The 12,704-nt window shown below is 43.4% G+C and overlaps 1 protein-coding gene and 1 long non-coding RNA gene across 4 annotated transcripts in view; one reads left to right on the top strand and one right to left on the bottom strand.

The window, feature by feature from the left end:
• The window catches only part of PRICKLE2 (prickle planar cell polarity protein 2), a 1,392,985-nt gene that overhangs the window by 1,165,139 nt on the left and 215,142 nt on the right, over positions 1-12,704 (bottom strand). The gene's annotated exons all lie outside the window — the stretch shown is intronic.
• On the top strand, positions 510-1,595 carry LOC138565878 (uncharacterized). The gene is made up of 3 exons (XR_011301674.1): positions 510-790; positions 940-1,050; positions 1,361-1,595. It is a non-coding gene; the product is annotated as an uncharacterized lncRNA (long non-coding RNA).

Here is a 12,704-nt window from a genome sequence, read left to right as displayed (position 1 = left end):
CCGTGTAGCAAAATATATTTTGTATGACTACACATTAAATAAAATCCAGGATTATTGAACATCAGAATGACATACGCACTGGAAATATAAATGCACCCATGGTTCCAAACAGCAGCATTCAGCCGATGAATTTGCATGGCCAATTTTGGCACAAGTGAGAGGTACCAATAAAAACGAAATCCTGCTATGTTGGGAAGAGAAAATGATTTTTCTCACTACAAGTCTTATCACAGGTCTCAACGAAGAAATGTGGGTTTAAATGAGTAGTTTGGCAACCTGTCTGTTTAGAAATGTACATTGGAAATAGAACCTGAAATATCAGCACGGGCCATCACTATCGCATTTCTTTAACATGGCCGTCTGCATTTCACCTTTAAATTTAGCATTCCACATTCAGAAGTCCGTTTTTTTCTTTTCGCGTCACACATCATCATGTGACAGCAAGTAACTGTTCATTACGTACTGAAATACGTACATAGCGTGACAGATACGATTCTCAGCGAATTCATTCGTGTTGGAACAGCAATCATGGTCAGAGCCTCCCTATAAATCTTATTGGTAAGGCATAGCTATAGTTCTATGGCAGTTAGCTTTCACGTGCAGGAAGAACTCTTGTATTTTGAAGTTACCATGCCGTATTAAGAGCAGGCGTTTTGATAGTGGTTATCACGGTTTTCCTTTTGCAATGGGTTAATGAAAAAGGAATAAACGCATCCCGCACTGTATATTCAGATGCAGATTGAAGGAATGTTTTGACGCTGGAAGACGGCGTGTGGAAATCGCAATGAAGGTAGGCGCTTGCTAGTCCATCTTTGAAATAAATACATGAACAGACTGCAACGTGTTTTTCAACACACAGTCTAGTTATCCAACCGGATTATTTCAACATGAAAAAATAGAGTGTGGAGACGTGACTGATATTTATTATATCCTACATAGATGGGACGTTGGTACATATGGGCCTTGATGGACATTCCCTCCCATAGAGTGAAGCAAATCAGCTGTGGAGGACAATTTTTCAACGGTGTTCTGCATCTTTTTATAAGAGAGGTCAGTCTACTTGATGGAACTTATTTACATCTGTGGTGACATTTGGAAACATGGAAGCACAGTGTGGGTGTTAAGGGTTATACACCTGCATGTTTTGGTTGGGTGCATTGTTTTCTGTGTTTTCACTGGCACTAATTTCATCTAATGCCACCCTATGGGGGTCTAACAAACAGATAAACATCAAATAATGAATGACATAGTTTACTGGTGTTATGAACTGGTCAACAAAAATATATATTTGAAGATTTTTCTTCCATGCTTTCAGACTACAGATACAAGTAGAAGTGGTGTCTTATGTTTTGCATTTCAGATATATCTAGAAGTATTCCACTCTCAGATTTGGACAGTGGGAGCTTATACAAGAACACAGGCAACTACATGGTAGCCCCTGACGAATGTTACGTAATGGTTTAAGAACAGAAAGATGTCAGGCAAAGAACCTGCAAGCAATTAGCATATGCATGGTTCAAATTGTGTTTTGCATATGTCTGTTTTTTAACCAAGTCTGTTTTTCATTGTTTCTATTCATTACATTGTGTTGTTGTCCATGATAATAATTAACTAGTAGTACATTGATTACAATTCAACTGTTCACTATTGTCACTTGGCGATGATACAATAAATGTTTTTTATGTTGTGCATCCATTGGTAGGACCTTTTTTCTTGAATATGTGGTCTGCATTGTGAGTGGATATTTCTGTTTTGAGGTTTATGCAATATAACTCTTCATTGTATGTATGTATGTATATATATATATATATATGTTCCTTTACGTTTTTGAGTAATCATATGCACTTATTTTGTACACTTGCTGTACATTAACTGTCTGTGTATATGTACTTTTTTATATATATTTTTAGACATTTTCGTGAATCAAACTGGATACTTTTTTGTTGATTGGTAGTCTGGTGGCGATTTATTGTGTATAAAATAAGACAAACACAATAATTCATAGGAAAGGTTCCCTTTGTTATACATAATGTTAAAACGTGTCCTGTAACTATGCTAGAGCAAATGTCCCTTCATTCCGGACTGCTAATGTTGCACTACAAATGCCATTTGTTTGTTTTTTATTTTGATTCCAGCAATGATGAAGAGAGTAAGGGAACTGGAAGGGAGTATACATGCTTACTTTGATCAGCTGGGGCCAGCAAACCAAGCTATGGGTTGGGTATTGTTTTAAGGGTGGCACTGCCAGATTTTCTGGATCCCATAACTACTTTGGTTCGGTGGAAGGAGGCCCCAAGGTTGTCTGTGCCCCGGACCCCAACACTGTTTTAAGATGGCCCTGACTGGGTAGCGTGTTATTTTGGTTGTGACTGTTTTGTAGATGATTCAAGCTGTGGTCCCCAGTGCAGCCGGTGTACTTGCATCTTCAGGGAAGACAACATTCTGCTGTGTACCCTATTTATAGCGATTGGTAGATTTTCTCTTGATTTTGGAATTGATGAATTTCGACCTATGTAAATTCACAGAAGCAGAGAGTTCAACATTGGACTTATATTATTGGTTTAGTATGTTAGGCAATTCTTAGATGTGATTAACATATATGCTTTAAATATATTAGGTTTCTGTGGCAGAAATAATAATTGGTGGTCTTGTATAGTACACTTCTGCCATGTTTGCTGGTCTGGCCAGTGGCTCTGTGGTAGAATAGAGGGTCTGTTAGTTAGCTGGAGAGGCAGCTACAAAAGCTATGGTGTTGATGGGTGCAGGTTAGAAATACCAAACTTCTGTCTGTTGATATATTCCAATAGTATTGGAAGAGATGTTTGGGAGTAAAAGGCCAAGGAGTGCTTAGGGCACACATATTATGTTATGTTATATTACTGTGCATTTGTATAGTGCATTATATACCACTGGTATGATCTCACAGTGCTGTGGGCTGAACGCCCTCAGGGAACATTGTCCAGGTCAGTGGAGAAAGTGGGGTATTGTATAGTGCTTGGGTACACTCAATATGTGTGCAGCCAGTATGGTTTGAGTGGTGAGGAGCTGCTTTCTAATGCTAGGTGTGGTGCAGTGATTCTGTGAGATCAGTAGGATGTGTGCAGCAAGGCCGTTGACCTTGGAGTCTGCATTTTGGCAGTGGTGGAGCTTGTGTATGAGATTATGTGTGCAGCTAGGCTAGGCCAATTTAGTTCAATGGGTATAGCTGCATTCTCAACACTGTTGAGGTGTGTATATATGTGTGCCGCTAGGCTGAAATGATTGAGGGGTATAGCTGCATTCTATTGTTTGTTGGTGTAGAGGAGAGAGTGAGCAAATTGGTGTGTCTGAGTGTTTGTGAAGATTGGCAGGATAGCCATATTCCTGATTACCTTCCAATGCCCATTGAGCTGACCGTATCTATTCTAGAGATTTGGAGCATTGGTTCTCTGGGTCAAATCTTCTGTCTAGTGTGGAGATTGTTCTAATTACCAAGCTTGAGGTTGTCTTTCCTGCTTGGCAGTGTGTTTGATAATTGAGTTGCCCTTTTCCTAATCTTTGCTGGGTTTAGAGAACTACCTGTCTCTGGTCATCCCTGGCGATTGTTTATTGGATGATACCTTCTCATTGTGCAGTTACATTCAGTTCTGTTCTATCAGGCTTACGAATATTAATTAGATTCAATGACTGGAGTTCAGTAGGCTCAAGGACCAGCAGCAGCTACTATCGTCATACCTGTATCTTGTAGGGTCTGCAGATTGCTTATAGGATGACATTGTTTCAGAGGGCATTTTCTTCAGTTCTGTTCTACCAGGCATACAAGTACATCCTAGGTAAGAAAACGGGTACCCTCTGAGCCTGAGGGGCAAGTAGCAGATCAGGCTGTGAGGTTAGTGGTGTGACTGACCGGCGTTGTTATGCAGCGGGGTTAGAGTGTTCCTGGTCTGTTATGTGGTTGAAATATTGATGACAGGTGGCCGCACCTCGATGTCACTTGCAGGGGCTTGCCTTGCTAGATTCCTTGCATGCTTAAGAGCGTATTCCCTTAAGGTGAAACTGAGTACGTGTGCTTCTGAAGCTTGGTTATAAGTGCTAGTGGGCCCATTTTCCTGGTCCTGGGTAATTGTTTGAAGCTAGTGGGTGGACATTCCTGTCATAATTTATGGTTTGAAATGTGGAGTTATATTGCATCATTGCAATTTCCAAGAGCTAAGAGTGCTAGAGAGCTCATCTGCATGGATGGCGTAATGCATATCTGAAAGCGACAAATAGCACGTCCACCCGAGCATAGTTGATACTACCCCCCGGGTGAAGGAGTTCATGAAAACAATTCCGAGGCAGCTATGGGTAACACGACTTGATCAGAGACCACCATGCCTGGTGGATGACATCATCTGGCCCAGTCACAGTGTTTGAAATATAAATGCTATTAGATTCTGGGATTGTAGTTCACAGGTACGCAAGATTGACACAGGTTAACAAGAGCAGGTTCAATCGTACTGTTTACAAACAGGTGCTATAATACTCTGGGTTTGTAGTTCTGTGCATTAGTTCACAGATAAGTAGGATTAGCAGAGGTTGATATCTTCTGGACTGATTTATTTATTTTAAAATGTTTTTATTGGCATTTATGATATACAGAACACTTTGCATCACAATTTGTTATCATCGCCATATATATATATGTAAGGTTAAGTTAATAACAATAAACAACTTTACAACAACAACGAACAGTCTTCATCCTTAGCTTTTTGTTTGTGGGTATTTGGCTTTCTTTGTGAGGGAGGTTCGTTTTATTTAGAGTGTTTCCATCACTTTTGTGGTGCCATAACAATTTACCAATTACAGTATGATAACGCAGTGCATTCCTGGAGGAAGATAATAGTTCATCTCTGTCGTGGCGAAGAACATAAGTGCTGTTAGAGATCGGGTTTGGAGTCAGGGTATTGGTTTCCTGATAGATAGAGATAAACATCTCCTGGTCGAGGACAGTGAGCGAATTCAGTCATAGGCTAGGAGCATAAGTGCTGTTATATCTCGGCTAAGCCATTGTTCCCAAGCCAGCATCTTCCTAGCGTTGAAATAGACTGATTGCTACAGCACGCCTCTGTGTCCTGAATGTTCTTACCTCCCTGTGTTGAACGGTTCCGGCCAGTTCTGGCCATTGGTGGTTAGAGTTGCCCAAGGTGGTCCCTTACATGGTTTAGGGAAAAAGCCAAATTTTGAGTGCTTTCTGGAAAGCCTTGTAGTCCTGGCTGTGTCGAATGTGGGGAGGCAGTGAGTTCCACAGTGTTGGTGCCAGGGTTGAGTAGGCGGACCTTCCAATCCTGGCTGAACTGGAAGCAGAAACCACTAGGAGGATGTCCGTGCTTGATTTTAGGGTGCGGGTTTGAGGTAATGCATAATCCTTTCTTGTCGGTATATGAGCCCGGCTTTGTGCACCGCTCAGTGAGTAATGTACAGGATTTTGAAGGTGGCTCTTCATCTAATTGGGAGCCAGTGTAGTGCACGGAAGGCGGGAGAGATGTGATCCCTTCATCCCAGTGCAAGAAGCAGCCTGGCAATCTGGGGTGAAGCCTGCTTGGTCCATTTGGATTATTTAGAGATTATGCCCGCTGATCGGGCCGAGAGGACTTGGAGTAAATTTGAGAATCATAATTTAAAACTGAAATGGGTGGGATCTTTATCTGGTTTACCAATGAGTGATAACAGGGACTCGCCCATAGTAGGTTGAGATTGCCACTGTATGAGTAAAGCTATTAAATTGCGTAACTAGTGTTAGGAAAGATTTCTCTAAGTGCAATTTTCCCTCCATATTATGGACCACCAAACTGTTTGCTTTTGTTTGACTGACCTAACCTGACTGTTTCCAACAGAGCACAGCCTTCAGCTGTACTTCCCTGGGTTTTTGCTGTTTTGCTGATTTGTTATAGGGAAACTGACACACCCTTCAGACTGTCAGTATTGGGAATATATGTTTCCCTTAGTCTTTGACTTTGTTGCAATTTCTTGGTAACTTTTTATCTGTGTGCCAAGTACCTTACTGTACCGCCCACAGAGGTATTCTCATTTAATGGCCCGAGACGCCCTCTTAGGATTTATTGGTGGTTATTCAAGTGTGCCTAGGATGAACTGGTGGCAGCAGTTTACTTTACTGGTATTTTTACTTCTGTTTATTGTACCATCCCACGTTTATCGCATTTGCTCCCTGACGGTGGCCCGAGCCGAAAATGCCAATGCCACAAAGTCTTTTGTTCTGTCCTTTGGCCATCTTGTCCTTAACCTTCACCTAGGTCGAGCTGACCCGGGACTTCCTTATTTGGGGATTCTGCATCTTACGCAGGCTCATGCATTTCACATGTGCTAGTTCCCAATAAGAGGATTGGGACTGTCAGGTCCCAATCCACACTACTGGTGCCAGGATATCTGGTATGCCTGAATGACTGAGACCGCCATGGGCCATTATTGGCCCATGGCTGGCATGCATGCAAGAGAGCAACTCCTCCATTGGTTATATCAGATTTTTGCGCGAAACGAATCTTGGATAAGAGAACGGGCTCTGCACCCATTCCAGGTAGATATACTGAAGTTCACACCAAATTACAGAAGGAGCCAAGCATCTTGAAATGCTGAAGCAGACCCATGGAACTGCCAGAGACACACTGGAAGGTTTGGCCTCTGTCGGACACCTGCTTTTGTCATCAATCTTAGAAGGCCTGCAAGGGTGCTTCAACCCTTTGGAGTAGTGGGAACAACTACTCTCAGCACCTCCTGATTACCCACCAGAAGAATCTTCTCGGAAGTGTTTGTGGGTCGTCCAGTGAACTGACCAGTTCTGCCCCAAGGTATCGCATAGTGGGACTGCTGTCCCGAGCTGGCACTCGAGACTTAGGGAATCGCTAGCTTGTGGTCCTTGGCCCTCTCCCACAAAATGTCATACTCCTAGCTTCTCTGGGTAGCGAATTAGGGGAGTGTGCCATGCTGTGAGCCTTTGTGATCCCTATGTCACTACACTATAGTGATGGTCACTGAAGGCATTTTGCCTATATTTCCTCCTGTGCCAGGAAGCCTGCTGCTCCAGAATTCTCTTCCTCTCTTCTTTGTGAGGTGAGAAAAGGCTACTGTCCCGTCACGGACCATCGCCCTTTCCTGCAGCTGCTGAAAACCAGAGAGCCGAGAAACTGCAGGGCTCGAACCATTTTATGGCCCTAGACACCCTCTTAGGATTTATTGGTGGTTATTAAAGTGTGCCTAAGATGAACTGATGGCAGCAGTTTATTTTACTGGTATTTTTAATTCTGTTTATTGTACCATACCGCGTTTATTGCATTTGCTCCCCGACGTTGGCTCGTGCCGAAAATGCCAATGCCACAAAGTCTTTTGTTCTGTCCTTTGGCCATCTTGTCCTTAATCTTCACCTAGGTCGAGCTGACCTGGGACTTCCTTGTTTGGATATGCAGCATCTGCATCTTTCGCTAGCTGCTGCATTTCACATGTGCTAGGTCCCAGGAAGAGGATTGGGACTGTCAGGTCCCAATCCACAGTACTGGTGCCAGGATGTCTGGTATGCCTGAATGACTGAGACCGCCATGGGCCATTATTGGCCCACGCCTGGCATGCATGCAAGAGAGCAACTCCTCCATTGGTTATATCAGATTTGAGCGCAAAACGAATCTTGGATGAGAGAACGGGCTCTGCACCCATTCCAGGTCGATTTGCTGAAGTTCACACCAAATTACAGAAGGAGCCAAGTATCTTGAAACGCTGAAGCAGACCCGTGGAACTGCCAGAGACGCACTGGAAGGTTTGGCCTCTGTCGGACACCTGCTTTTGTCATCAATCTTATAAGGCCTGCAACGGTGCTTCAACCCTTTGGAGTAGTGGGAACAACTACTCTCAGCACCTCCTGATTACCCGCCAGTAGAACCTTCTCAGAAGTGTTCGTGGGTCGTCCAGTGAACTGACCAGCTCTGCCCCAAGGTATCGCATAGGAGTGCTGCTGTCCTGGGTTGGCACTTGAGACTTAGGGAATCGCTAGCTTGTTGTCCTTGTCCCTCTCCCACAAAATATCACACTCCTAGCTTCTCTGGGTAGCGAATTAGGAGAGTGTGCTATGCTGTGAGCCTTTGTGATCCCTATGTCACTACACTATGGTGATGGTCACTGAAGGTGTTTTGCCTATCTTTCCTCTTGTGCCATGAAGCCTGCAGCTCCAGAATTCTCTTCCTCTCTTCTTTGTGAGCTGAGAAAAGGCTAGTGTCCCGTCACGGACGATCGCCCTTTCCTGCAGCCGCTGAAAACCAGAGAGTTGAGAAACTGCAGGGCTCGAACCCACAAGCAACCTCGACTAAACTGGAAAAGTTTGGTCCGACCTTTGCAAAGGGGCGGTGAGTACTTGCTTTACTTATTCGTAGCCCCTGGCACAACCAATATATCTTAATGCAGGAGATTTCCTTAAAAGATCCTCAATTTGGCTGGTCTAGTCTGCACTCCCTAGCTATTCCTGAATGTCAAAAATCACTCTGCCTGCAAGGGTAGACCCGCCTCGAATAGTGAAACTTTATTCTTCATCACCTCAAGCCTCTTCCTGAACTGCCACAGCCCCCTGAAGAGGTACCATTTTTGCTCCTGACACACGACTGTGCATTGTAAACGCACTGCTATAATTTTGAACGCAAGGCGCCCCACTTCGTAGGGTTGGACTGCTTGAGTTAGGGTTTGGGTTCTGAAGATTTCCCATCAAAATAATTGTGTTAATCCCCTTCTGTTACAGGTTGTGGATGTGTTTTACCCCATCTTGCATTAGGCTAACAGCGATTGTGTATATGCTTGTGTGGTATTGTTCCTCTATTACGGTGGTTATTCGTGTTTGATTATAAAGCCTATAATAAATGTATATGTATTTTTTATATAAACCTGTCTTTGAATATTCTGTGGCTCGTTACTGTGTGTGCCAATTGAGGGCTTCCGATCACTCTCACTCCTCCTTAGACCTAGGGGGTCATTACAAGGTTGGCGGTAAGGGGTTAACGGCGCCGGCAAAAGTGCCAGAGCCGTCAACCCCTTACCGCCGCATTACAAGGTCCTTTAGCGGGTCCCGCTAAGGGTGCCTCGTTTCACCAGGTGCCCTTAGCGGGACCCGCTAAAGGACCAGCATTCTAACAACGGGCCCGTTATTAACCTGCCCGTTGTTAGCATGGTCCCCATTCCCATTGAGTCCTATGGGGGCTTGAATGGGAATGGGGATGTGTTCCCTGAATGGGGAAATATCAGGTCCTCCAAGGTTGGAATGGCCCGGTATTTCCCCATTCAGGGAACCCGGACCCGGTATGCGGTATGGGGGTAGCCATGCCACAAATAGCAGCATGGCAACCTCCAACCTTGTAATGACCCCCCTAGTCTTGACCGCCCGCCAAGCTAACTTGATTGGTCTGGTTTGTCCAGAAGGTTCCCCTATTCCACTAAACTAGGGTGGCCTCCTACACTTCTGCCCACCAGATCAGAGTTTAGAAATCCATCTTAACAACTAGGTGTTGTGCAAGGATATCGACACATTTCTTGTAAAATGAAGCAGAATAGCTATCACCCCAGGAGCTTTATTTTTATTAAAACCACTTAACTGCACAAGTGGGAGGAGCCTACAATGATCCCTTATGGACATTTCAGGATGAACATACTCAGCCTTTGCACATAAGCAGTTAAACCGTAAGTGTCCTTTGGAGCAGAGTCAGTGTGCAGCTTCTAGTGGAGTGAATAAGGCAGTGTGTTAGAAGTTTCCATTGGTGGAAGTTGGGTTCTCTTTAGGTAGCTTGGGCTACGTCTCATATACGTCATTAGGGGAAATCCCACACTAAGTCAAGTTTTTAAATATTTGTCTCACTCCTACTCTTGTGCCCTCCTCCAGATGCTCATCTTTTTGACACTGCCTAAAAATAATTACTCCTTGTGGCAAAACTTCTGCTGAGAAATACTGTGTCACCTGCTCAATCCCTCATCATGGTTGTCTGTTTAGGACCTTTTGCACTTAATGAAATTCCTCTGCGCTAGGCCCATCCCTCTTATGAAAAAGTGCACGCGGGAAGTCATGAGGACTTACTAGGTAATTATTGACGTTCCAGGACATAAACATAAAATGCAAACGTTCCTGGGATAATCACGCCTGATGAAAGGAGCGATTTTAATGTTATCAACATGGTGATTCGTCCCCTGTTTAACCAAGCAGGCAATGCTTACCATCTTCTCAGTCATAGTTTAGTCACGGGAAATGGCGCTATTTCATTATGCACATGTGATTAACAGAAAAGGAATGAGGCAATCAGAAGGCCACCTCTTTGTAGAGACCTTCAAACCTCCCACCAGAAGGAAACTGGCAGTCAAACCCTCACGAATAACAAAATCGTGGGTGGAATTATAAACAAATCTGATCTATTGAATAAAACATGGATCGGGATCTTTCGCTCCAAGTTAAGTGCTAGTGAGGTGTGCGAATAACATTATAGAAATGGCCTGCTCAGGGATGCTGAGGAGCTTGCTTGATGGAATCCGCAGGTAAGGAATGTATCAGGGGTTTTACCATTCTGCATATGTTTCCTACGTAAGATTGATATCAGAATATCAAGATACCATTTACAAACAAGCATTGCCAATGCCAACGGTTTGGGCTTTTGTGTAGGCATGGGAAAAACATTTGCCAGGCACTGCTATGGTGTCTTTAACTGCCCATTAATGGAAGCGGCTAAAACATGGTACAACTACTTGGGCATATAATAGCAGTGCCTGGAAAATGCCTATTACTATACACAAGCCAAAACTGTTGGCTTTGCCAATGATTGTTTTTAACAGGACTTCAGTGAAGGACACACATAGTGCTTATAAATTTAGTGGCTGAAGGCAGACCTTGTTAATACATTTTATAACACTAGTAGCGCTTTTATAGCTCCAATTAAGTCATAACTCTCAGAAGACAGCTTTGAAAAAACACTAGCAGCCACTTTGAAGACACAGTTTGATTGTAAGGTATGAAAAAGCTAGCTCAAAGAGATTCAAGGAGGATGTGTTTTGAGTGGGGATGGGCAGGAAGTGGATTAGAATAGCAACAGGGATTACCAATTCCTGAAGGGAAATACATTCTTTGTACATATACTTTAATACAAGAGTGATAAAAAATTGTGAATTTTAACTTATACGATTGTGTAGGGTTAACTATCCATGAGGAGTGTGTAAGGGATCCTCTTTTGATCTGAAAGAGGTATATCTGTGATTAGTTGCCGTTGGTACTGTGGATTTAAATCAATTTACTACGTTAAATTCTGAGGGCCCGATTCTGATGTTGGCGCAGTGAGCGTGCTAAAGAGCACGAATCACTGCGCCAAATCTGCACGTCCAGGATCCACCACTATTCTTAAATGGTTCTGGGCATCCTCGTAGTGCAAGACAGTGCTCCGCCTGCATTCCACCTGTAATTTGTTGACAACGAGCGGAATGGAAATTCTCAGCAGCACTTTCGTTAAAAAACGAGATATTCGCTATTTTATGAAAGTGCTGCCGAGATTGCGTTGGTGCTGTGCATTGCAAATGCAGGATCAACATGGCCTGGGAACACTGAACTACACCCACACAATGTAACCAGCTAAACATACATATTAAAAAATAGTCATCAATCCATAGAATTGTATGTACAATATGACTAAAATGACACAAAAAAAAACTTAGCACAGGGTCCCTTTTCATGAAATCAACTTTAAACACATCTGACCTCAGCAAGCAATATTCAGGCCATTCCTTGCCTTCCGTAGATCACAGCGATCCTGGTAAAAATATGTGACTGTGAAGCGGCTTCTGTGGCCCTCCTCCACAATACCAGCACCAAAATGGTACCGTGTATGTGTGCCACTTTAACGTTCATTATAAAGTGGGCGAGTGTCACAAGAATCCCCGTGTTAAATGGCAGGTACAGAATGTGGCGGTTGCTAGGTTGGTTTCCCACCCATCCAAGCAACCGCCACATATATTCCGAAAGTGACGCATTTATTCCAGCTTGGGAAGAATGTGCCACCTTCAGAATAAATCTTAAGTAACGAAAAGTCGTTGACACTTTCTGCAACCTTTTCGGTACTTAACACCCACATCAGAATCGGGCCCTGAGTGTTTAATAGTGTGCACCTCCTTGTTGTGCTTTTTTCATAGGGGTTAGCATGGTCATGGGCAGTCAATGGGTGGGTAATCAGCACCTACAAGCTTCGTGTCCCTCCTCATATGCCATTTCTCCCTACCTGTACTCTAATGCTGTAGTTTTGGCTTATATTTTGCGCTTTAGCACCATAAAAGGCAACACTAAAAAATTGGTTCTAGTTAAGTACTAAGCAGTTTAGCCCCTCCTGCAGCAAAGAAATTGAAATTAACGTTTCTGGTGAAGTTTGGGCCAGGGTTTACTGGCTTCATGGACTTAACAGGACAAGGCATATCATTTCTGGCTAAGGTGACCCTGATTGACACCTTTTGTTTTTCTACATGTTTCCTAGAAGACACATTAGGTACACTAGAACAAGCACATGCATGAACGCATTAGAGTGGTGGTAATGGTAAAAGCATGCAGTGTTTGAAAATACTCTGTTTTTACCACTCACCACATTATGGCCTATTAGGTATTTGCTGCATGTAGTATTTCATAACAATTAGGCCTAATTATAAGATAACACCTTAATATATTTCTTTCCAATTTTTAG

Source organism: Ambystoma mexicanum, chromosome 2p (genome assembly GCF_040938575.1).
Source record: "Ambystoma mexicanum isolate Mex_15411 chromosome 2p, UKY_AmexF1_1, whole genome shotgun sequence".
Taxonomy (NCBI): Eukaryota; Metazoa; Chordata; class Amphibia; order Caudata; family Ambystomatidae; genus Ambystoma; species Ambystoma mexicanum.
Note: the sequence above shows the minus strand (reverse complement) of the source record. Positions and strands in the feature narration are given on the sequence as shown.